The sequence below is a fragment of the Chiloscyllium plagiosum genome, unplaced genomic scaffold (assembly GCF_037043375.1).
Source record: "Chiloscyllium plagiosum isolate Xiang-an unplaced genomic scaffold, Cpla_swu_hap1 HiC_scaffold_8, whole genome shotgun sequence".
NCBI classification, from domain to species: domain Eukaryota; kingdom Metazoa; phylum Chordata; class Chondrichthyes; order Orectolobiformes; family Hemiscylliidae; genus Chiloscyllium; species Chiloscyllium plagiosum.
The window spans coordinates 68,097,103-68,124,241 of record NW_028270146.1 but is presented as its reverse complement, the minus strand read 5'-3'; the positions used below and the strand labels follow the sequence as shown (position 1 = coordinate 68,124,241).

The window sequence follows — 27,139 nt, the reverse complement described above, 5'->3', positions numbered from 1 at the left end:
GAATGGCTAAACTTTTCGATTATAACGACTAGGGCATGGTTTGCTTGAACTGAAGGGACCAGGATCAGGGCAATATAGGAACAATGAAGGTGAAAAAATGTTCTTTTTATATAGTATCCAGGGTGAAGTTGCAGTTCAGCAAGTCAGTTGCTCCTGAAATGATGTGTTGGACCAAATGCTAAAGGCTCTCATTTTTCATTTCTTATCTTCAAATCTTTTTTGCTGATATATATATTTTCTAATTTTTGTCTTGCAATTTTTATTGTTCGGATGCTGTCCTATGTATTCCCTCTTTTAACCCTTTTTATTCATCTGTTCCTATGCATTATTACTCTGTTTCTCACATGTCCTTTATTCATATCTAAGCATGCTGTTCCATGCTTCTATTCACTTTTTCACTCATTAATGCTTTTCCTTGTCTATTTTTTTGTTTTCTTCTGTTTTCTCAGATTTTCTTTTCCTCACAAGCTCTGTTATTTTGCCCTCCGTTCCCTCTTTTCCTTGATGTATATCCATCTTCTTCTGTATCTCTTGTCCTCTATCATGTTGAGCACTTTGAGTGCAAAGAAGGGGCTTGTAAACAAGATGCTCTGGAAAAGTTTCCATGAGAAATGTAATTGTCTCACTGTCAATATCTTACTGCAGTTACGTTTACAGGTGTTTTATGTAAATATATGTTCAGTATACTTTGCATGTTTGGGAACATGTGCCATTCTTAGACATTACAATAAAACACCACGAAACCAGCAGTAAAAGTTGGGAACATGTACTTGAAACTGAATCAAATGTTAGTCCTTAAACAGAATAAGTTTGGCAGTCTTAGTTTGTATATTGATAATGTAGCCATATGTTCTAAGGAGACCATCAGAGTCAGATTGTAAGTTTGTTCACTGAGCTGGTAGGTTTGTTCTCTGACGTTTTGTCACCATGTTAGGTAATATAATCAATGCGCCTCCGTTGAAGGGTTGGTGTTCTGTCCTGTTTTCTATTTATGTATCTGGTTGTTAAGGTGGGTGATATCATTTCCATGTTTTCTTTTCTCAGAGGTTGGTAAATGGAGTCCAAATCGATCAGTGTATTGATGGAGTTCCAGTTTGAATGCCAGCCCTCTAGGAATTCCCGTGCATGTCTCTGTTTAGCCTGTCTGAGGATAGATGTGTTGTCCCAGTCGGAGTATATAACAGTATTGAGCAGAAGGTGGCAGATTTGAGCTTTTTGTATGTTGGAGCTGAATAACAGTAAAAATTTTGCTTTTTTAAGGGTTGTGGGGTTCTTCTGGATAATGAGAAAGAAGAATATATTTTCATTCTGTTGTGATATTGATTGTGGATGTTCTGATTTTGCAAAAACAGAAAAATATTGCTGAACATCTCAACTGAAGACAGGAAAGTACTGCTTATGATGTAATTCTCAGGGAAGCAGTCCGGAAAAGGAACTATACTTAGCTGCTGTCATAATGGCAATTTCTTTGTTATTCACAGTAAAGAAAGAACAGTGCTATAGTAACCTTGGACCTAAAAACTAACATTCATCAACATGACCCTCACACCCCCCATATATGGGCCTGAACCCAGCTTCAGATTCAGAGAGTAGCAGAGTTCTAAACTTGTTTGGTGTCTCCCTGCCATGTTAAACTGTTATGACTGAGGCTGGAGGAATGAGACTGTTGCCACAATCGTACTACTCCATTGGTCACAACATCCAAAAAAGAAATCTCCCAGTTATTCGGATGACCAAACAAAATATCTTAGCAATTTTTTAGGTCATATAGTCATAGGTTCATACAGCATGGAAACAGAACCTTCAGTCCAACAAGTCCATGCCAACCATAATTTTAAACTAAACTAGTCCCACCTGCCTACACTTGGCCCATATTCTGCCAACTAATTTCTTTTTCGTGCGCTTAACTAAATGTCTTTGAAACATTGTAATAGTACCCGCATCCACCACTTTCTCTGGAAGTTTATTCCAGAGAACCACTCTGTGTAAAAAAAAAAAAAATTCCCCTCATGTCTTTTTTAAATCTTCCTCTTCTCACCTTAAAAATATGCTCTCTAGTTTTGAACTCCACCAGCCTAGGGAAAATACCTTTGCTCTTTGCCTTTATTGATGGTTGTCATGATTTTATAACACTCTCTATACAGTCACCCCTCGATTGCCTAAGCTCCAGTGAAAGAAATCTCAGCCCATCCAGCATCTCCCGTAACTCAAACCCTCCTTTTCTGGCAACATCCTAGTAAATCTCTTCAGAACCCTCTCCAATCAATAATATCCTACCTGTAACAGGCAACCAGAAATGGACATAATGTCCTGAGAGCCCTTACCAACGTTTTGTACAACCTCAACATAACATCCCAACTCCAACACTCAAAGGTCTGAGCAATGAAGGCAAGTGTGCTAAACATTTCCTTAACCACCCTATCTACACATGACACCAATTTCAAATAAATAAATAATTGAACCTGAATGTGTCTCTATTCTACAACACTACCCAAAGCTCTAGTTTTAATTGTATAAGTCTTGCCCTTATTTGTTTTACCAAACTGCAATACAGCACATTTATCCAAAATAAACTCCATTTGTCACTCTTCAGCCAATTGATCAAAATTTCTTTGTAATGTTCGATAACCTTCTTCACTATTCATTATTCCACCAATTTTTCGTATCAGCCACAAACTTACTAACAATGCCTCTATATTCTCATTTAAATAATTTATATCAATGACAAACAAAAGTGGATCAATTATGGATCCCTATGGAACATCTCTAGTCACAGGTCTCCAGCCCGAAAAATATTCCTCCACTGTTGCTTTGTTTCCTGCTATTAAGCTAATTTTGTATGTAACTGGTAAACTTACCCTGAATCCCATGCGATCTGTCTTTATTAATTAGTCCACCATGCAGAACCTTGTCAAAGGCTTTACTAAAGTCCAAGTAAACAATGTCTACAACTCTGCTCTCAACGATCTTCTTAATTACATCCTCAAAATAACTCAATCAAGTTTGTGAGATATGATTTCCCTCGCCAAAATCATACTGACTATCTCTAATCATTCCTTGCCTTTCTGAATGCATGTAAATCCTACCTTTCAGAATCACACCCAACAACTTACCTATCACTGAAGTAAGATTCACAGGTCTCTAGTTGCCGGATTCCTCCTTACATTCCTTCATAAACAAAAACACAACATTCACCACTCTCCAGTCATCTGGCACCTCACTCATAGTTATTGATGATACAACTATTTCTACAACGGGCCCCTCAATTGCCTTCCTATCTTCCCACAACATCCTGGGATACACTAGACCAGGTGGTGGAGATTCATCCACCTTGATATTTTCTAAGACCTCCAGCATTTCCTCTTCTGTAATGTGAACCACTTCAATATTTATTTCCCTGAGTTCTTCTAGCCTCCATTTCTTTCTCCACATTAAAAGCAACACAAAATATTCATTTAATATCTGTCCCATTTTCTGAAGTACAACGCAAAATGACCTCGTTGATCTTTATGGGGCCCTACTCTCTCTCTCTGGTTGTTGTCATACTCTTAATGTACTTGTGGAATCTCTTTGGATTATCCTTAACCTTACCTGTTTTAGCCTTCCTGCCCTCTCTCTTAAGAATGCCTCTATACCCTTTACACTGTTCAAGAGATTCATTTGAACCCAGTTGTCAATATCTTATATATAATTCTTTTTTTATTCTAGAACCTCTCTATCTTTATTCATCCATTGTTCTCTATTGGGCGGCACGGTGGCACAGTGGTTAGCACTGCTGCCTCACAGCGCCAGAGACCCGGGTTCAATTCCCGCCTCAGGCGACCGACTGTGTGGAGTTTGCACGTTCTCCCCGTGTCTGCGGTTTCCTCCCACAGTCCAAAGATGTGCAGGTCAGGTGAATTGGCTATGCTAAATTGCCCGTAGTGTTAGGTAAGGGGTACATGTAGGGGTATGGGTGGGTTGCACTTCGGCGGGGCGGTGTGGACTTGTTGGGCCGAAGGGCCTGTTTCCACACTGTAATGTAATGTAATCTTATCCTACCAGACTTACCTTTCACTCTAACATAATGACTCTGAACTCTCATCACAAATTTGATAAGTCCCTCACTTATCAGATGCCCTTAGTCTGCGAACTGTGTAATCCAATCAATTTCGAAAGATCTTGTTTGACACCATAAAATTTGCCTTACTCCAATTAAAAAGTTAAATTTTAATGTAGCGATTACCCTACAACTATCTTAATACAAATAGAATTATGATTACTTGACCCAAAGTGTCCCCTTACTGTCACTTGTCCTGTCTTATTACCCAAGAGAAGATCAAAAAAACTATCAATTAGATTTCTTTGAAACTCTCCACCCTGTATAGGCATCCCCTTCTAATCAAGGGATAGCTGATGGGAGGATCCGCACGTTATAGCTGCACGTAAGTGAATTTAGAGGGTTACAATGATTGTTTTAAGTGAGGAAAGAAGTGAAAAGTCTCCACTGACATGAATTGGATAGCCTGTTTTTGTGCCATCTATCCTTTGTAATGTAATTATAAATTGGAGTGTTTGAATCTGCATCCAATATGGAATTGTTATCAAGGCAAAAATTAGCTGCTTCATTTTCTGTTCCAGGTCAGCATGGTTTGGGATAGTGTGGCTGAGAGGACAACTTGCAGGTGATGGTGATCTGTACATTTGGTCCCCTTGTTGTTTCAGCAGGTAGAGTTTGGAAAGTGCTGTCAGAGTTTGGTCAGTTACTGTAGAGTATAATGTTGTTGTCTATTTCCTCCTAAAACAAGTCAGACAACTCCAACCAGAATATTATGAACGGATTGCCCAGGTGTCTCAAAATACCAAAGCAGTCAAATCACTACAAACACAAGCCAGTACAAATGCAAAACAGTCCCAACTTTATTAGGAAACAAGTTACAATAGCCTTTAATACTAAACATACTATCTCTAGTCCTATTTGGCTCCTTAAGGTTGCAGTACTTCCAGAATCTTTTGTAGATTTAAGCAGTTGTGTGCTCTCTCTGGTTCTGTCTTTGGGTATGTGGAGGTGTTTTCTCTTTCTCGCGCTCTCTCTCTCGCCCTTGCTCACTCTCTGGATGGTTAGACTCTGCCTTAGGCCATGCTGGTCTCCTCCGAAGATCCAATAGAGATTGGTTTGCAGGTGAACCTTGTTTTTATACTTTTTTGGATGGTTTTCTGGAACTTCCCTATAGTTCTAACTATAAGGGAGACACACTTAATATTTTGAAACATTGTCAATCATTTGGATGTCTTGCTATTGTTTGTTTCTTTGTCTAGCGTGACCTGATGCCTTTTTGTCTCGACCCTCCTTCATTTGGTGGATAAATTGTTGGGGTATGTCCGTCCAGGATAACTGTTGCCTTTTACATTGTGTTAATGTCATTAGCACCTGGCTATTGTATCTGGTATTTGTGGCTTTGTGACTTCAGAGTTTTAGTTGGCCAGTGAACCCAGCATTCTTTGCTGTTTAGCCAAGATGGTAATCTGTGTTTTAGAAGCCAGGGCTCTGATACAATGTATATGGTGCACACTGCTGTCACTGTGTATTGGTAGTGAAGAGATGTGGAAGGTGGTGAATATAGAGTCATAGAGATGTACAGCATGGAAACAGACCCTTCGGTCCAACCTGTTCAACCCAATCTAGTCCCACTTGCCAGCACCCAGCCCATATCTCTCCAAACCCTTCCTATTTATATACCCTTCCAAATGCCTTTTAAATGTTGCAATTGTACCAGCCTCCACCACTTCCTCTGGCAGCTCATTCCATACACGTACCACCCTTTGTGTGAAAAAGTTGCCCCATAGATCTCTTTTATATCTTTCCCCTCTCACCCTAAGCCTATGCCCTCTAGTTCTGGACTCCCAGACCTCAGGGAAAAGACTTTGCCTATTTACCCTATCTATGCCCCTCATAATTTTGTAAACCTCTATAAGGTCACCCCTCAGCATCAGACGCTCCAGGGAAAACAGCCCCAAGCATATTCAGCCTCTCCCTATAGCTCAAATCCTCCAACCCTGGCAACATCCTTGTAAATCTTTTCTGAACCCTTTCAGGTTTCACAACATCTTTCCGATAAGAAGGAGACCAGAATTGCATGCAATATTCCAACAGTGGCCTAACCAATGTCCTGTACAGCCGCAATATGACCTCCCAACTCCTGTACTCAATACTCTGGCCAATAAAGGAAAGCATACCAAAAGCCTTCCTCACTATCCTATCTACCTGCGACTCCACTTTCAAGGAGCTATGAACCTGCACTCCAAGGTCTCTTTGTTCAGCAACATTCCCTAGGACCTTTAAGTGCATAAGTCCTGCTAAGATTTGATTTCCCAAAATGCAGCACCTCACATTTACCTGAATTAAACTCCATCTGCCACTTCTCGGCCCATTGGCCTATCTAGTCAAGATCCTGTCATCAGGCTGCTTTGTCCTGGATGGCGTCTTGAGTGTTGCTGGAGCTTTACATATCCAAGCAAGTGCACTGTATTCCATTACCTTCTTAAATGCCACTTTATACATGGCAGACAGATCTGGAGAGTCAAGAGTTGAGATACTTGACACAGGATTCCTAGCACCTAACCTGGTCTTGTAACATCCCTGATGAAGGGCTTATGCCTGAAACATCGACTCTCCTGCTCCTTGGACGCTGCCTGACCCGCTGTGCTTTTCCTGTGCCACAATTATCGACTCTGATCTCCAGTATCTGCAGCCCATATTTTCTCCTGCTCTTGTAACCACTGTATTTAAATTGCTGGTCCAGTTCAGTTTCTGGTCAAAAGTAATTCCCAGGATAATTGGGCTTTCGGAGATGGTAATGTCATTTATCAAGGGTCAATTGTTAGGTTCCTTCTGGTTGAAGATGGTCAAAGAACTGCTCTGTTGCTGATGTTCAATGAAGGGAAGGCAGTGGTTCTGGTGTTGAAGAACGCTGAGCCACTGACATTGCTTGTAGGGATGTCTGAGGCTGTAATGATGCTCTTCCAACAACTAGTTGTGCATATGGAGACTTGAGCAAAAAAGGTTTTGTCCTTTAAACCCTACTGACATGCTTTGCTCTGTTTGATTGGTGCTATAGTCAAGATACTTGTTGCCCTGGTGTTGAAAGCAGCTACTTTTACCTCTCTTATGGCATTCAGTTCTTTCATTGAGATCAAGGTTAGGGTGCACCGTGATTCGGAGCAAAGTGCTTTTTTTGCAGAATTTGAACTATGTGTTGATAAATAAATCGTGAATTGAGATTGATTGATTGTTATTGGCAAGCAGTATTGACTGCTCTTTTTCTCCAACTCTAATTACTGATGACATGATGATTGAGCAATTTTATCTTCAGGAAAGGATATCACGGACAGTTCCCCAAGTTGGGAAGATTATTGAATTATAGGTATACTGGATTCGCATAGCTTGCAGAAAAAATATGTCCTAATGCACAGGTCTTCAGTACAAGAATTAGGGTGTTGGTGACATTCTTTTACCTTTTTATAATGTCCAGTATATTCAGATTCATTCTTAGTGTCACATTGATACCTGCGTTGGCAGTGCACTTACAATTACAATGATTGATTGATCACCAATTTGTCTACTTGGCAGTTTTGGTAGAAAATGCTTGCAGATGCTTCTGTCTTGTTCTTCGACTCAACTAATGGACTCCGAGATAACGGAGAATGAGGATGTTCTTGAAGCCTCTTCATCTTATCACCTGTCCATTTGTCAACCACCATTCTTATCCTTGATGTGGTACAATAATTATGATATATTTCTCTCTTAACAGATGCTGCCAGACCTGCTGATTATTTCCATTTTTTTCTGTATTTATTTCATATTTTCTGCAACTTGAGTACTTCAATTTTTCTGGAATCTTTTATTTGTTAGTTGTATGGAACCAAATAGTTATATGTTAATAGTGAATCACCACTTTTGTGGCCTGTGGTTAGATTATTGCTCCGTAAAATTGTATCTTAACACTGCTCCTAATTTGCAAACGTCCCATAACATAAGTCCAGATTTGGAAAAATGCCGATTCAAGAAATTTAAAGAGTGGCCTAATTTTGCACCTTGCCTTCGAGCAATCTGTGGAATATGACAACTGTTGAAAATAAGTACTTGATAAAACTTTGAAGATTTTCCAACCATACTAAATTGTTTATTGTTAGTGATTTGTTGAAATTGACATAAGGTGTAAAAAAAGAGAAATTTGTTGGACCATAAAACTTGATATTGGCTACCTCCTGTGAATGTAAATTGGAAATGATGTGTAGGTTGCCAGAAGGTTCATTCATGAGTTGGGTTTAAGTCAAAAATAGTTTTAGAAAAATAATGATCCTTGTCCATACTGCAAAGTATAGCACACTGAACTGTGTAGAGTCATAGAATCATACAGCATGGAAACAGATCCTTGTGTCCAACTCTTCCATGCTGACCAGCTATCCTAAACCAAACTGAACTTGTGTACATTGAAACCTTTAAATCTTTTTATTTGTGTAGTAGTCCAAATATCTTTCAAATGCTGTAATTGTACCAGCCTCCACTACTTCCTGTGGCACATCATCGCTCTCTCGCTCTCTCGCTCTCTCGCTCTCTCGCTCTCTCGCTCTCTCGCTCTCTCGCTCTCTCGCTCTCTCGCTCTCTCGCTCTCTCGCTCTCTCGCTCTCTCGCTCTCTCGCTCTCTCGCTCTCTCGCTCTCTCGCTCTCTCGCTCTCTCGCTCTCTCGCTCTCTCGCTCTCTCACTCTCTCACTCTCTCACTCTCTCACACACACACCCCTCTAAGGTCCCTTTTAAGGTGTTCCCTTTCACCTAAACCTATGCCTTCTAGATTTGGACTGCCCTAATAAGTAGAAGTTGCCTGAGAAAGAATTGGTCACATGTTACAGTTTGCAGATTATCAAATGCTACAAATATGACTGGAGATGCTTGTCATGATATAATGGATGTCTTGACGCATGACCCTATGTGAGAATTGCCGAAGAAGTTTAAATGTCTAATGTGCTGCTCCCTGTGACTCTCCATAATGTCTCAGTTCTGAGCTGTAGTCAGAGATTTGACGGTTCTGCAGTACTTGCTTGAGTGGTTGTCCAAGAGTGTCGCTTGGAGGATGTGGCAGCAAAGGTGGAGCTATGGGGGAAACTATTAAAGAGAGTATATCTTGAGCCCCAATCTCGTGAATGAAGTTGGGAGAGGTGGCAGTAGGGAGATTACTGAGGAACTTGCCTTCAGGAGTTAGTGCACAATTTTATATTTCAAGAGAGAAAAGAATGCAACCAGTTACCACAGGATATCTAAATGTTGAATTGTTAATGCCTAACCGATGTTGGGAACTATCAGTCAATAGTTAGCTCATGGTAAAAAGATGAGACATTTTAGTTTATTAAAATGAATAAGAGTTGCAAGTTGGTGATATATTACAGTTGTGTTACACTGTAGATCATGGATAACTGTATGATCAAGAGCAACAGTGTCTTCTTTAAATATAGTCAGTGGTCAGGGACAGGTTCTAAGGAGGGCTGTTAGAAGGGCTACAGTTATCTGCGCTCCTCGGCTCACCTGAACTGCACAGATTCTGTGCAGGGGACTTGGTTAGGAGTCAAAAGAAGCTGGATGGTTCTTTACAGTAAAAATCAGAAAGAAATTTAAGGATTAAATAAGCTCAGTGTTAGAGTCAGGAATTGGAAGAACTCAGAGCTGAGAAAGTGGGAACATCAGTGCACTGAAGAGTTAAGATAAAAAATTCAGAAGCAGTATTTACCTGAAATAACTAAGCAAATTTGGAGCTTGATAGAAAACCCAGGGAACGACCTCGCTCAGTTTCTGTTGATGAAGAGCCAGTGGTATGTGCATGGATGAGTGCTGGAATGAAATTTTGGAGTCCAGGAGGGCGTAAACCCAGGAAAAACAGGTGTTCAACAAGAATGGAAACAGTTGTTAAGAGCCACTCCACCATGGAATACTTTGAGATGGAGTTTCCAGGCTAGATCAGCAAAAGTGAAGAATTGTGATCACTTGTGAAGTTTGGTGATATTTGATGATCTACTATATTGCGTGTGGTGGGGGTGAACATTGCAGTAGGATCAATCTTGATCTAGTATTTGATGTGAGAAGTGGGTGTTATGATCTTTGTGTATTGCCCATATTTAATGCGTATTAATTCTGGATGTTAGACATGAGTTGCTCAATTATTGTGGATTTTATTACTGTTCCAACATTGAACAAACAACAATAAACTTTAATGCAATATTGTGGAATTGTATAGCTTTATTATCTCAGTAATTTCCTTGGAAATCGCCCTTCTTCTAAGTTAAAAATAAAAGCCACTGATCCCTAGCCAGATTGTAATATAAGTTTGGCAGTCTAGTGTGTCAGATCCCTTATTGCTATTTGCTGTAGTGAGATTTTCTAGTAACTTCAATGACCGGCGTTTCCGAGAAAGAGGGAGAGCACAAAGGCTGTAGCTCCAGGCAGGTTATCTCTCTGACTTCATGTCTTACAACTTTTTTAGATCCATAAACAGGATCTGTCTGAATGAATGGGTTATAGACTCAATGACTCCATTCTTTGCAAATTCAAACCTTTTCCCTTGCTGCAGCCTGTCTGCTTTGTAAATTGTTGTTTCTAAGTCGTCGAAGATATCAATATATTTTCAGTCAATAACATTGTCAATGACTATTTCAGATAAAACACCTTCATAATAAAGTGGAGAAGTCTTCAGGTACATTTGAATAGATCATCCATCAGATAAATTGCTGCTCTGCATTGCATATTATTGATATGAATTGATATCGGTTGATATCAATAGCTGGCTCTTTCTGCTTTGCCCAGAGTTTCCAATTGTTCTTTAAAGACAGCTCAACTTTTTTTTTGGAAGCTTTAAAGATTTGATAGATGTCTGAACTTATTTTTTTGACAATCAGACTCGCCATCTATTTGCCTGTTTTAAAACTTAAGTAAATATACATTTATGGGCTCCCTGCAAAAGCAATAATGGATTCTGTAGTGTGGGGTTTATTTACAAACTAGGCTTGTATTGTCAGTTTGATCGTTTGCCTTTCTTTCATACTCATAATGGATTCTGCCATGCAGGATTTGCTTATACTGTTGTTCAAGGGATGTATATCTGTTTATTTTGATATATTTTCTGGGCCTTCAAATACTCAATGTCATTGTAGTGTTTTTGAGTTCTCTATATGAAGTGGATGCTGGACATTTTGCAAGGGAGTGAAGAGGAGGTGCAAGAGTTAGGGAATGAGCTTTATATTGCCCTGTAGCACTGGACTGATGTCACTTCTAATATATATAAATATCAACTGATACCCAAACAATTGATTTAAGATAATCAGTCCATAGTCTTCTATTGCTTTTTTTCATGGCAATGCATTAATAAATCAGGATGTGGAGGTGCTGGTGTTAGACTGGGGTGGACAAAGTTAACAATCATACAACACCAGGTTATAGTCCAACAGGTTTATTTGGAAGTACTAGCTTTGAGTGCTGCTCCTTCATCAGGTGACTAGTGGAAAATAGTCATCAGACACAGAATTTATAGCAAAAGATCATAGTGTCATGAAGCTGATACAATATATTGAACAAACCTAGATTGCAGTTAAATCTTTCTTAACTAGAGTCAACTTCCCAAGCAACCATCACTTCTTTTTTCCTGACGTATAAATTTGTTGTTACTGTTTGAAATCTTGCATTATTCCATTTGCTCTTATGAGTGTAAAAAGAGAAGACAGGATAATAGTTTTCTTTTTTCCTCAGTATTCAAATTCTGTGCTACTAAGCAATTGGAAGATGAAATTTCTTGTATACTTTGAAACCAATGAATTCAAGAAGGAAATATCTTGAACTGCAACTAACAAAATCTTCTGTTATCCTTCAGTAATCATTGGTGGCTCTTAAGTTGTTAAGGAATCAAATATTGTGATCTGCCATAAGATCTTTACATCTCAAAATTAAACAGTAAATGGTTTCAATTTGCCAACTCAATTGAGGTGAGATGTTCCTTTGTTTAATTCAAGCTGTTATCTCCCAGCATTCTGCTCCAAAGATCCGTGCATGTCATTTGACATTTAGGGGATTTACATCTGGTTTCTTCAGCTGCTACTACACACAGACCTCTGAGATCCATAAAATGGCTGGAGAAATTAGGAGAATGTAGTTATGTACGTAAAGATAATTTTAACTTCTTGTTTTGTTCAATATTTTTCCCTGCCTAGCAAGGAAACGTGCAATGACATGACACTAACATGAGAAGCAGTACAAAATAATGAGATCTGGCAAGAAATTTGAAAATGAAATTTGATCAGAAATGTTTGTCTTTGGTCAATTTCAGAATGTTATTTGTTAATCACATATAATAGAGGTCAATAATAAAGCAAACCTCATGGTGTATTCTGTGGTTATTGATTTAAAAACAAACTACAGTCAAACCACTTCTGCCCTTTCTGTCACATTTGCATAAGACACTGCTTCCTTGGTAAATGTTTTCCAAGGTCAATTTTTGAATAGAGTTGCAATTTAAGAATTAAATATTATTAGTCATTTAACTATTAAATAACCAAATGTGCTCCATAATTTAATTTCAGGCAATCATTATTTATGTTTATTATTCTGAATTGTAAAACTACAATCAGAGTATTTGCCACATACCAGGAGACAGTTATTTCAAGTGGGAGATCTGAATTTGAACTCACTCTTCAACGACATTGACAGAGGATAAGTGATCATTTTTCACCAATGAAAGGCATGGAAAAAAAAAACTAATGGTTGCCAACCCACATCTTCAGTGTGTACCCTTGTAGGTTACTCAAGGAGCAGTCATTGTTCATTGTATAGACAGTTCATTCATTGCCAAAACAGACAGCTAAAGTATGAGAAGATGGATTTGAAGAGAGAGTCAAGCAAAATATTTCCTTCAGTTGGACAGCATTACATAAAATATTACCTACCACAATGGCAGCCGTACATTCTTCAAAAAGGAAAATGTAAATATTCATTTTGTTTCATCTGTGGCAATATTTTCTAATAATATGAAATGCTACACTTAATGCTTGGCAGCCATTTCTCAAATTATTCATCGACAGAATTTGTATTCTGTTTTTAGACTCTATGTTCCAAGTTCATTTCAATGTTAGGATATTTGCATTGTGTTTAAGATATATCCATTTTGATACAATTTTTAAAATATTTCCTAACTGTAATTTTTAAGCGGTTTTTACTTTGCACATTACGAAGTTGCTACCTGTATTGTTGGAACTTGCCATTGTACAGGGAGACAGTAGCATCATCTGTTACCCAAACAACAAAATTGTACAACTATATTTTTGAAAAAATTGTAAGGTAGTGTGGGCAAATTGAAAGTTCTATGGATACATCACCTTTGTCTGTTAGCAAAAAGGCTCCATAAAATTAGAAAAATGTAGTTTAATGGAATGTGAAGTCTTTTAGTAATATTAAATAATCACTTAATGGTTCCAAGCAGTTTCTAATTTTTGATTCTTTAGGTATTTGGAAAAGAAAATCTTATAAAGAGAAACATTCTTCCCATTTCCCCCACCCCGTTCCAAATTGAATTTTAAATTATTTTGCAATTTGTAACTTCTGGTTTAGATGGGCTTCCAAAATCAAGCCAAAATTTGGGGGATTGTTGTACTGTATAAATGGCTGGGAACAAATCTAGTAGAGGAAAATTGCATCTATTGGTTAAGTCACATCAGATTCTGACCTGAATAATTAACGAATGGCCTTGGTATCTTTTAGTGATTAGCTTAGTTGGTCATCCAGAGGTCATAGTCATAGTCATGGACATATACAGCACTGGATACAGATCCTTCATTCCAACTTGTCCTTGCCAACCAGATATCCCACCCAATCTAGTCCCACCTGCCAGCACCCGGCCCATATCCCTCCAAACCACTCCTATTCATATACCCATCCAGATGCCTTTTAAATGTTGCAATTGTACTAGCCTCCACCACATCCTCTGGCAACTCATTCCATACATGTAGCACCCTCTGAGTGAAAACGTTGCCCCTTAGGTCTCTTTTATATCTTTCCCCTCCCACTCTAAAATATGCCCTCTAGTTCTGGATTCCCAGGGAAAAGGCTTTGTCTATTTACCCTATCGATATCCCTTATGATTTTTTTAAACCTCTATAAGGTCACCTCTCAGCCTCCGGCGCTCCAGGGAAAACAACCCTAGCCTATTCAATCTCTCCTATAGCTCAAATCCTCCAACCCTGGCAACATCCTTGTAAATCTTCTCTGAACCCTTTCAAATTTCACAACATCCTTCCAATGGAAGGAGACCAGAATTGCACGCAATGTTCCAACAGTGGCCTAACCAATGTCCTGTACAGCCTCAACATAACCTCCCAACTCCTGTACTCAATACTCTGACCAATAAAGGAAAGCATACCAAAAGCCTTCTTCACTATTCTACCTACCTGCGACTCTGCTTTCAAGGAGCTATGAACCTGCACTCCAAGGTCTCTTTGTTCAGCAGCACTCCCTAGGACCTTACCATTAAGTGTATAAGTCCTGATAAGTTTTGATTTCCCAAAATGCAACTCCTCACATTTATCTAAATTAAACTCCATCTGCCATTTCTCAACCCATTGGCCCATCTGATCAAGATCCCATTGTAATCTGAGGTAACCTTCTTCGCTGTCCACTACACTTCCAATTTTGGTGTCATCTGCAAACTTATTAACTATACCTCTTATTCTCACATCTAAATCATTTATATAAATGATGAAAAGTAATGGACCCAGCACTGATCCTTGTGGCACTCCACTGGTCACAGGCCTCCAGTCAGAAAAACAACCATCCACTACCACCCTCTGTCTTCTGCCTTTTGAGTTAGTTCTGTATCCACATGGTGAGTTCTCCCTGTATTCCATGAAACCCAACCTTGCTCACCAGTCTCTCATGTTGTCAAATGCCTTACTGAAGTCTATATAGATCACATCTACCACTCTGCTGTTATCAATCATCTTTGTTACTTTTTCAAAAAACTCAATCAAGTTTGTGAGACATGATTTCCCACTCATAAAGCCATGTTGACTATCTTTAATCAGTCCCTGCCTTTCCAAATACATGTACATCCTGTCCCTCAGGATTCCCTTCAACAACTTGCCCATCACCGACGTCAGGCTCACTGGTCGACAGTTCCCTGGCTTGTCCTTATCATCTTTCTTCAACAATCCTGCCACGTTTGCCAACCTCTAGTTTTCCAGCACCTCATCTGTGATTATTGATGATACAAATATCTCCGTAAGAGGCCGAGCAATCACTTCCCTAGCTTCCCACAGAGTTCTAGGGTACACCTGATCAGGTCCTGGGGAATTATCCACGTTTATGCGTTTCAAGACATCCAGCACTTCCTTCTCTGTAATATGGACATTTTTCAAGATGTCACCATGTATTTCCCTACATTCTATATCTTTCATATCCTTTTCCACAGTAAATACTGAAGCAAAAATGTGCCGAAGATAATCCTAATTTAGAGAACCTGGACATTTGAGTGTGGGTAAATAACTTGGTTTAAGTATTTAAGAACTTTAACACTGGAGGGAGTAAATTCATCCTGAAGTTTAAAAACTAATGTAACTCTTGTGGACTTAAGTATGTAAGTTGCTCACTGATCTTAAAGGTTTTTTTTTTCAGGCGTTTCGTCACCAAACTAAGTAACATCATCAGTGAGAGTCTCTGCTGAAGCGCTGGTGGTGTGTCCTGCCTCTCTGTTTATAGGTCTTGATTTCTTAAGGGGGATTATGTCATTTCCGGCTCTTTTTTTCAAGGGAAGGTAGATACGGTCTCAGTCGTGTTTATTGAACTTCTCCAAGTGCTATCTTGGAGATTCTGTTTTCTTAACATATTTACAAGTAAGGGGAGAAACTAACTTAGTTAGTTATATCCTTTAAATAAATATCCCTATATTATAAATGTGTGTGTTTCAGCAGTTGAATTATAAACCTTAAAAGGTACAGCGTCATGTTTAAAAGTAGCTTTGTGCTGTAAATCTGGTCTTAATTTTCCAGTTAGTAAGAAACATTGCATTCCAGTGCATTTGCCATAAAGAAACGGATTTCTTTTTAGGGGAGTTACTGAATGTGGGCAAGTTTCCTACCAGTCAGAAAGAAAGAATAGTTAAAGGGTCAACCAATCTGGATACTTCTTACAGCCCAGCTTTGGAGTTACATTAGGTGAAGCTGGAGAACAGCTGTTCAATGGAACATAAAATACCAAGCTTAAGAGATCCAAAATATGAAAAGAAAATGATTTTACATGGAGCTCTGGTGGGAATAAAAGAACTTGCTTTTGTTTGAAAACATCATTCATGTGCATATTCATTAGAATGGGTGGAGGTACATGTTAAGACTAATGACCAGCATAAATAAGTTAGACTACATGGTTTGTTTGTTTTCTGTAGATTCTGTGTTGATCTAAGAATATAATGATAAGTTTGAAGATAGTATTCTAAATAAGGAAAGCTGTGAATATCAGAGATTCTTCACTGGACAGTTTTGTGGGGTTGCTAATGGAAGACCAGTAGTAATTGTATTGGCAGCATTGCTCTTCTGAGCTCTGACTTCTGTAATTCTTATAATTTTAATTTACCAGTAATCTGCATTCTTGTTTTAGTGTAGCACATTCATTTTATTTGTGTTTAAAACATGCAATTTAAAATTTAGCAGCTTGTAGAAAAGCAAGTGTCCAGTTTTGTTTTGATGACTTATTGTGAAAAAGTAAATTTGCGCAAAATTGGGCAGCTAATATAGTTTAACTTTAGGTCTGGGCCTGTCTGGTTTCAAACTGTCATGCAGCTTTATTGAGATGCCCAGCAGAGAGAGGTAATTCTGAATGTTAAATGGCTATTCTTTGACCAAACGTTTGGCTCAGGAGATAAAGAATGAAAAAGTGAGTGAATGCCTGCAATTAAAAATAAATACACTTTGCTATTATTCAAGCCCAATTCTTTATACATGTGGTAACAAGATTGGGAAAATATAATTAGTTAGGAGAAAGACAAACTTTTGAGAGTGGGAAATAGCAATGCTTTTGAATGCTTAGAACCTGAGCGTCTATCATTATAACTTGAATATAGAATTAGAGAAGTATTCCTTTTCATAGTAGAATTCTGTAGGAGTGTTTCGGTTCAAGAAAGTAGTTAAATCAGATTGAACATGTTATTTGGTTTGCAAGGTGGAATTTGTAAGCCAGCAGGAGCTCTGGTTGGATGCATTTCTGGAATTTTCATCATGTCACCTTCATTTAGCTACCCACTCTCACATTCCAGTGTGGTAGTATCTGCAGTGCATTCACATAAACTGAGAAGCAAACAGACTTTTGAATATCAGTAGATTACTTTGATTGTCAGTCAAATAACCTTTTTTCTCATCTTCAATATTTCAACAACAAATAAAAAAAGCATACAAATAAAATAAGAACAAAAAAGCAATATGCTTGTGATTTTACTCCTGCGTTGCCTACATAATTTCTTGGAGAGTAATCTTCCGTTCCTGGAGATTCTAGGACAATATTGGAAGGTTGACCGCCATATACTCAATATTTATATGCGTAGATAGCTAACCATTAGCATTAGAGTCGTAGAATTGTACAGCATGAAACAGACCCCTTGTCCACTCATCTATGCTGACCAGATGTCGTAAATTAATCTAGTTACATTTTGCCAGCTTTTGGCCAATATCCCTCCAAACCCTTCCTGTTCATATACCTATCCTGATGCCTTTTAAATATTGTAATGTATACATGTTGTAAGCCTCTATCACTTCCTTTGGCAGCTCATTTCATACATGTACCACCCTCTGCGTAAAAACATTGCCCCTTAGGTCCCTTTTAAATCTTTCCCCCCTCACCTTAAATCTATATCCTCTAGGTTTGGACTCCCTTACCCAGGAAAATCAGATTATGGAGTCTGTTTAAATGAACCTTTTCTTTTATTTCTTACCTTATTCCTCAATGGTCTGACTGCAAGAGCGTGAAAGTGAGGCTAGAATCAAAGGAGATTATGTTTATACCATGCACATTAATTAAATTACCTTGTGGTTTAACTTTATTCTGTTGAAGCTACTGTATTATTAATAAATTGTTAGTTATTTTGTTTAAGCTATAAACTTAGTGTCTGAGAAAAAGGCCATATCTGTTCACCTTTTCTATGTCCCTCATGATTTTTAAAAATCTTTATAAGGTCACTCCTCAGCCTCTGTACTTCAGGGAAAATAGCCCCAGCCTATTAAGCCTCTCCCTTTATCTCAAACCCTCCAATCCTGGAAACATCCTGTAAACCTTTTTTTGCACCCTTTCAAGTTTAACAACATCTTTACCAAAGCAAGGAGACCAGAACTGAACAGAGAATTCCAAAATACCAATGTCCTGTACAGCCTCAATATGACATCCCAACTCCTATACTCAATACACTGATCAGTAAAGTCAAGCATGCCAATCACCACCTTCACTACCCTGTCAATCTGTGACTGCACCCTTAAGAAACTGAGAACCTGCAGCCCAAGGTCTTTTTGTCCGGCAACACTTCCCAGAACCCTACCGTTAAGTTTATTGCCCTCTCCTGATTTGCCTTACTAAAATGCAACACCTCACACTCATTTAAATTAAACATCATCTGCCACTTCCTCAGCCCTTCAGCTCATCCCATTATACGCTGAGACAACATTCACTGTCCACTGCATTACCAATCTGAAGTAAATAGCAAGTGGAGTTGAGATGTTACTGAAATTACAAAGTTTGGTCTGAAGAGGCTGAGGGAGAAGGGGAGGATAATTTTACAGAGGAACTTGAAGTAGTGCTTAATAAACAGAAAAAAAAAATGAAGGAATAGCAAGGTAAGATCATCAAAGGATGAAAAGGAGCTACAAGAACAATGGGGGAGGTCAAGGTATAATGCTGCATGCTGGGTCAGGCAAATGGTGGAAAGTACAACAAGGTTTCCAGAGACCCAGACATAGAACAGAACAACCTTCTCCACTATTGGAAACTATATAGTATATTGTGAGATGCAAAAAACCAGTGAAATACCTGCAACGAAATCAGGAAAAGTATTACCTTCCACTTCCATAAGGTAAGCAGTCAATGTTAGAGGTGACTTGTTGCGCATAATTCACCACTCCTACTGATTAGTAGTTTATCATGTGGCACCAAAAATGCCTTTCTCTATCTATCGTCTCCGTCTCCCACTCCCACCCCACAAAAAAAACCAAGAACATGTGAATCTGTCTTCTAAAGAACTGCAACAATTCTTAACTCACCATACATTTTGGAAAACATTTTCAAAAGTGATAATTTTCTCTGAAAAGAAGTACATCTTGGCACATATCATGAGTCTGGCTTTAGATTTCATCAAAAATTCCCACTCATCCTACATTTCTTCACCATCTGAAATAACCTATCCAATTAGATTTGATGCCATAGTTAAGTTCATGATTTTCCAAAGTAGGTAGCCCTCCGTTATACTTGAGTTCTGAGGCGAAGTAACATCTTTGTCATCCTCTTTGATATTGTCTGCAAAGCCTTGGTATCCTTCACCATTGTCTGGGGATCAAAACTGAATACAAACCTCCAAACTTACATGTAGCAGAGTCTTGATATTCATCAAAAAATCTTAAATTCTCCTTGTTTTGTCTTTAGCTACTTTGCACTACCTGTATATTGCAAATAAGTATTTATTTCCCTCGGTTCTCTTTCATAATCTGTTGACTTTATTGTACCCCTCCCCTCCCCTCCCCTCCATTTTGCATTATGTAAACATGACTAGTGATTCTTAAGCCCAAAAACTTTGACATTGTATTTTTCCTTATTAAAGGCATGCTCACTCTCTGAATTAGTTTACATCAGTCTTCAGCCTATTGGGTTGCATGTACATTAAGGTCCTTACCTAAATTATGTGTAAATCATGGTGATCGGTCTTGTATTGTATTAGTGTCCCAACTACTGGGCCTGATGATCCAGATTCAAGTCCAACTGCCTTGCATTTGCGGCACAGTAAAACTAAAACAGTCCCTCACACTAAAAATTGCCCCCAGTGGAACTTAACCAGATTTTGTGAATAATCAAAACCAGATATTAAGGTTATAGCTTAAACAAAAGACCTAACAATGTATTAATAATACAGTAGCTTTAGCCAAGTAAAGTTAAACCACAAGGTAATCTAATTAATGTCTATGATATAAACATAATCTCCTTTGATTCTAGCTCCATTTTCACACAAATGCAGTCAGACAAGCAGATATCATTTAGGGATAAAGCAAGAGATTAAAGGCAAAGGTATAACTGGGCAGTTCATTTAAACAGACTCCACGATCCGTAACACCACAGTCCATAGAGTTTTATTTTGCTTGGTTTCTGAAGACAGTAGTGCATGGAACCAGCTTCCAGTCACCTCTGAGGAATGTTTGCTTAATACTTATAACAGATTCTATTGCCCAAATTTCCATAAGTTGATAATGGGAGGATAACCAGGGAACTACAGCTTTCACAGGCATAATCCTTCTGATTTAAATGCAATTCAAAATCTTTGGTTTCTCTTTTTTAAACTGGTTGTCTCCCTGTGAGACCCTTGCTAACTTAACCATCTCCATCTATTTCTTCATAATGAATCTACAGAAGCAAAATGTCTACAGCATTCTTAGAACAAGAATCAACAAGCAATAAAATACCAGGCCTGGTTTCACAAGCAAATATCAATTTGTTTGCTTTGTTTCTAATCAAAGTCCTGCTCTAAGTCTGCAGGTCACATTCAGCTCTCAGCTCACAGTTCACATTTCCAAACCAAAACTGACTTTAGAAAATAATAAAATAATGAAAAATCAGTGCGGGTTCTAACAGTACCTCTGAAAATCATGAAGACCATTGATTGGAGAAGAGCCTTGTGGAACTTCAGACAAGGGTAAGAGAACCACCAAGTAATATTAGAGATGAAAACTTCAGTTGGTGGAAGGATCGAAAACCAGAGGTCATTTGAGTGAAAGTTATTGACAAAAGAATTAATGCATACGTGAGGAAGATGTTTTTTATTACAGCAAGTGCAGAGGATCTGGAATGCTTCATCAAAATGTGGTGGAGTTGGATTCCATCATGAACTTTAAAAGAGAATTTATTCTTTTTCTGAAGCAAGAAGAATTGAAATGGACTCTGGGTAGAATTGTGCAAAATGTTCTTCTATAGATATGTAGACATGATGGGCCAAGTGGCTTTCCTCTATACTTAAGCTGCTTACGATTGTATGATCAAGTCTTACTCAGACTGTATCTAATTACTAACAATGCTTATGAGAGTTCAACTAGCTGCTTATACAATGTAATACCTGTTCCTGGATCCATAAGAAAATCCATCAACAACTGCTGAAAGCCCCATGAGAGTTTAAATTTTTTTTGTCACTCCTCTTAAATAATAGGAACAAGTGAGCCCTTTCAAATTCATTAAAAGTGAACATGAATGAGTTATGGAATATATAAGCTAATGTTTCACTACGTTGACCCATCTTTTAAACAGTGATGTCTCATTGCTAATGACCCACAGAGTCTCTAGCTGTTTGATGTCCAATTTGATCATAAATAGCTAAATTTCTTTGGCTTTGCGACATTACATATGATTCGCAACAGCTAAGCAAACTGATGTTGGAGTTGCAAGAACATAAAAAATTGGAGCTGGAATAGACAATTCAGCCCCTCACCTTGCTCCACCATTCAGTCAGTTGATAACTGATCTGCTTATGGCCTTAATTTAATTTTATTGCTTTCCCCTAGAATATTGAACGCTTTTTACCAATAATCTATCTAACTCAGCCTTGAATTTATTCACTGACCAACCTCCACACTGCTCTGGAGACAAAAACATTGAGGTAAAATAATCTCATTTCAGATCTATGGGAGATCTCTAATTTGTAAACTCTATACCTGGGTTCTAAACTCGCTCTGTCCGTCCCCTCACGACTATCTCTAGAAGGCCAGCTCTCATTCTTCTACACACCCACTAGGTACAGGTTCAACTTGCTGAGCTTTGTTATACATTTTTGTCCCAGGAATCAGTTGTGCAATACTGTTTTCTGAAAAGCACCTAATCCAGGTATATCCATTTCAATATCAAATGCTTTGGTCATATCTGGTCTGGTGCCAGTCATTGACATCAGTTTGATTTATAATAATGTCTTCTAGGAGAAAGTGAGGACTGCAGATGCTGGAGATCAGAGCTAAAAATGTGTTGTTGGAAAAGCGCAGCAGGTCAGGCAGCATCCAAGGAGCAGGAGAATTGACGTTTCGGGCATGAGCATTCCTTCTTGGATGCTGCCTGACCTGCTGTGCTTTTCCAGCAACACATTTTCAGTTATAATAATGTCTCACTTACATACATCCTTGTATCTTAGTTTACTTTTTGTCCAACAGGTTTAAAGGCACTATCAATTTTGTTGCATAGTGCATCTTTTAGAAAACAAACCTCAACTGTTCTTACGATATGTCCTAGCCATCACACTTACTTACACATTTCAAAAATATTGGAAAGCTGCAGTATTTCTGTGTCTGATATGCAATATGTGAATCAAATTCTGTCGACAGAAGTAATTTTAGAGTTTTAGCTATTTCTGTCAGATTGTGCACAGTTAGCTACCATAACTTGGGTATAAGATTGGAATAAGCCATAAATAACAACTTAAATTAATTTATCACAGTAGAACCGGAGCATTACAAAGGATACCCCTGACAATATCTCTTAAAATCAGATATGGCTGCCAATATGCTCTATGAAGATATGTAAGATGATTACATTTGATTCACAGAGCCTCGTCCGTTACTTGGAAACTTAACCAGGCATAATATTTATGTTCTGGAGCAGTTCTGCATTAAAGCAAGTTTTATCATAATGAGTAATCTTAGCATCTTATTCCGTAGATATGATGATAGACAGCAAAATATTGTTGTCATTGCAGAATAGACTGATGCTTTATTTTAATAGTGGCTAATTTCAGTAAGATAAAAACTGGAAGGGAATTGTTAGTGCTTGTGTGAAGGTATGTAAGGACATGAATTCTAGTTTGAGTGTAAGTGATTTATTCAATACTGCAATATCACTTGTGGAAGGAATTTGCAAAAATCCGCAAAGCGTTGGTTTATAGTATGTCAGTGAACTATACATGAATGAATTCATGCACTTGGTTATACATTTACAAAGAAAATTATTGCTCCAATTCCTAAAGAAAATAAAAACACTGATTCAACCGATGGAAGAAAGATATTGAGTTAATTGATTATGGCTTGACCCATACTAAAAAAGGTGGTAGATTTCTAGGAGAATTGTCAAAGGAAAGATCTAAATGTCCTTCTCCCTGGTATTAAAAATGATCCTTGCCAAGATCCATAGCTTTGAAATTGATAATCAAGATAAAATTTGATTGCTTGAAGAACTTGGGTTTTGAAGGCTTATGCAAAAACTATTGTAAGATTTGTAGACATACCTGTCTAGTATCTTCAAAAGGTAGAAATTGAAAGTTCACTCGAAACATTGGAAACAGATTTTAATTAAGATCTTTAGAAATCATATGACAGGTGATAATTGCTTGCTTTGCTGTAGATTTTGCTGGGGTTTTTCAAGTCATGAGTGTTTTAGAGAGACTGGTTTTATTTGATTAAGTTGGAGGGAAGCCTGCCAAGAACAGGCCTGGGTTGAAAGCAGGCTTGCTTTGAGCAAGCTCCCCAGCTGATCTCTCCCAGTTCTGAAAAGAAAATCCTCCACATCAGTTTTGGGTGAAATCTATTTGCATTCTTTGTGGAAGATTGATTGAAGATTTGAAAATTTCAAGTTTTTCTTTTCCTGAACAGGTTGTCAAAGAGTCATAGAGATGTCATAGAGATCCTTCGGTCATTATTTCCTGTACATGCATACTTTTTTTGTGTTTCATATACCAGAACATCAAAATCCCTGTTTACCTCAGTCATAGAGTCATTGAGACGCACAGCACGGAAACACACCCTTCAGTCCAACTCATCCCTGCCGACCAGATATCCTAACCTAATCTAGTACCATTTGCCAGCACTTGGCCCATATCCCTCTAAACCCTTCCTATTCATACCCTTCCAGATGCCTTTTAAATGTTGCAATTGTACCAGCCTCCACCGCTTCCTCTGGCAGTTCATTCCATACAGGCACTATCCTCTGCGTGAAAAGGTTGCCCCTTAGGTCCCTTTTTATATCTTTCCCCTCTAACCCTGAGCCTATGCCCTCCAGTTCTGGACTCCCCCACTCCAGGGAAAATATTTTGTCTATTTATCCTCTCCATGCTCCACATAATTTTATAAATCTCTGTAAGGTCAGCCTCCAGCGCTCCAGGGGAAATATCCTAGCCTATTCAGCCTTTCTCTGCTCCTCAAATCTCTCAACGCTGGCAACATCCTTCAAGATCTTTTCTGACCTCAAGCGTCGAGCCCTCCATTTCTGTTTTTAGTAGCAGGAAGAGCAGGAGCTGTCGGGAAAGGTGAGTCACTAATTTAAATCTTTAAAAGCTTACCTCAGAGAGAAGTTGTTTCTGGGAAAGGAGGGACTTTTTTTTCTCCTCAGCTATATAACTGAGTGTTTTCTAGGGTCTCCCACCCATCCACCTCCTCTAACCTTTAAACACCGGGCACATCAGACAAGCTTCTCTTTTTTTATTTTCTGATGAGGGGACAGGCAGGGATGGCAGTGCAGGGAGAAGAATGTTCCTCCTGCATGATGTTTGAGGTAAGGGATGCCATTAGTGTCCTATTCCAAGTACATCTGCAGGAAGTGCATGCACTCAACTCTTGCTCCTCCAAGACCTTGTTAGGGAACTGGAGCGGGAGCTGGATGAACGTCAGATCATTCGGGAGGAAGAGTCTATGATAGATAAGAGTTAAATGGAAGTAGTTACTCCTGAGCATGGAGAAAGCTGGGTAACTTTGGAAGGGGGAAGAAACGGTCAGTGCAGGGATTCCCTGTGGTCATTCTCCTTAAAAACAAGTTTACCATTTTGAATACTGTCGGGGGGTGGTGGGGTACTTACCGGGGCATACACTGGGGTGCAGGTCTCTGGTACAGAGTCTGTTCCTGTTGCACAGAAGGGAAGGAGAGAGTGTTGGTCATTGGGGACTCAATAGTTAGAGGGTCAGATAGAAGGTTTGTTGGGAATGAAAGAGACTCATGGTTAGTGGTGTGGCTTCCCCAGTGCCAGGGTCTGTGATGTCTCGGATCATGTCTTTGGGGCCCTGAAGGGAGAGGGTGACCAGCCCCAAGTCGTAGTCCACATAGGTAGCGACGACATAGGTAGCGACGACATAGGTAGAAAGAGGGATAGGGATGTAAGGCGGGATTTCGGGGAGCTAGGGTGGAAGCTGAGAGCTAGAACAAACAGAGTTGTTATCTCTGGTTTGTTACCCGTGCCACGTGATAGCGAGGCGAGGAACAGGGAGAGATATCAGCTGAACACATGGCTGCAAGGATGATGCAGGAGGGAGAGTTTTAGGTACATGGATAATTAGGGCTCATTCTGGGGAAGGTGGTACCTCTACTGTCCTTGACTAACAAAGCCACACCTTCCCCTCTGGGTGGCACAGTGGCTAGCACTGCTGCCTCACAGCGCCAGAGACCCGGGTTCAATTCCCGACTCAGGCGACTGACTGTGTGGAGTTTGCACATTCTCCCCGTGTCTGCATGGGTTTCCTCCGGGTGCTCCGGTTTCCTCCCACAGTCCAAAGATGTGCGGGTCAGGTGAATTGGCCATGCTAAATTGCCCGTAGTGTTAGGTTGTAGGGGTATGGGTGGGTTGCGCTTCGGCGGGTCGGTGTGGACTTGTTGGGCCGAAGGGCCTGTTTCCACACTGTAAGTAATCTAATCTAATGTAAGTAATCTAATCTAATCTCTACAAACAGGACGGTCTTTATTTGATCCAGAGGAGTACTAATATCATGGATGGCAAATTTGCTAATGCTAGGAGGCGGATGGGAAACTGTGTAGTTCCAGTTCACAGGAGGATGTGAGTAGGGAGGACATGAACAGGATTTTATGGTCACAGGAGTGTTCTGGCAGACAGCAAGCTGGTTTTAAGTGTGTCTCCTTCAATGCCAGGAGTATCCAGAAGAAGGTAGGTGAAGTTGCAGCATAGATAGTTACCTGGGACTTTAATGTCGTGGCCATTTCTGAGACATGGATAGAGCAAGGCTGGGATTGGATGTTGCAGGTTCCGGGGTTTAGATCTTTCATTAAGGTAAGGGAAAGTGGTAAAAGAGGGGAAGGTGTGGCTTTGTTAGTCAAGGACAGTAGAAAAGTGGCTGAAAGAACTTTTGACGAGGACTCATGTATTGAGGTGGTATGGGCTGAGGTTAGAAACCAGAGAGGAGAGGTCACACTCCTGGGAGTTTTTTATCGGCCTCTGCAAAGTTCCAGGGAGGTGGAGGAGAGGATTGGCAAAATGATTCTGGGCAGGAGTAATAGGAACAGGGTGGTCATTATGGGGGACTTTAACTTCCCCATCATTGACTAGAAATGCTAGTACGTCGGATGGATCAGTTTTTGTCCAATGTGTGTAGGAGGGTTTCCTGATACAGAATGTCAAAGGGCCGGAAAGAGGGGAGGCCACACTGGATCTGGTAGGTGAGCACTTTGGAGAGAATAATCATGATTCTGTTACGTTTAGTTTAGTGATGAAAAGGGATAGGTACATGCCACAGGCAACAGTCATAGATGGGGGAAGAGCAATTATAATGCGATTAGGCAAGACTTAGGAGGCATAGAATGGGGTAGCAAAATGCAGGGCAAGGGGGCAATCGAAATGTGGAGCTGGTTTAAGGAACAGATATTGCATGTCCTTGATAGATATGTCCCTGTCAGGCAGGGACAAAGTGATAGGTAAGGGAACTGTGATTTACTAAAGGAATTGTATCTCTTATTAAGTGGAATAGGGAGGCTTATGTGGCATTGAGACAAGATGGTTCAGATGAGTGATGGAGAGTTACAGATTAGCTAGGAAGGATTTAAAGAGAGAGTTAAGAAGAGCAAGGAGGGGACATGAGCAGTCTTTAGCAGGTAGGATAAAGGAGAGCCCTAAAGCTTTCAATAGGTATGTGAGAAATAAAAGGATGAAC

The 27,139-nt window shown here is 39.3% G+C and overlaps 1 protein-coding gene across 1 annotated transcript in view; it reads left to right on the top strand.

Annotated features, from left to right (window-relative positions):
- Positions 1–27,139, top strand: part of slc25a21 (solute carrier family 25 member 21) — a 523,142-nt gene that overhangs the window by 9,676 nt on the left and 486,327 nt on the right. The gene's annotated exons all lie outside the window — the stretch shown is intronic.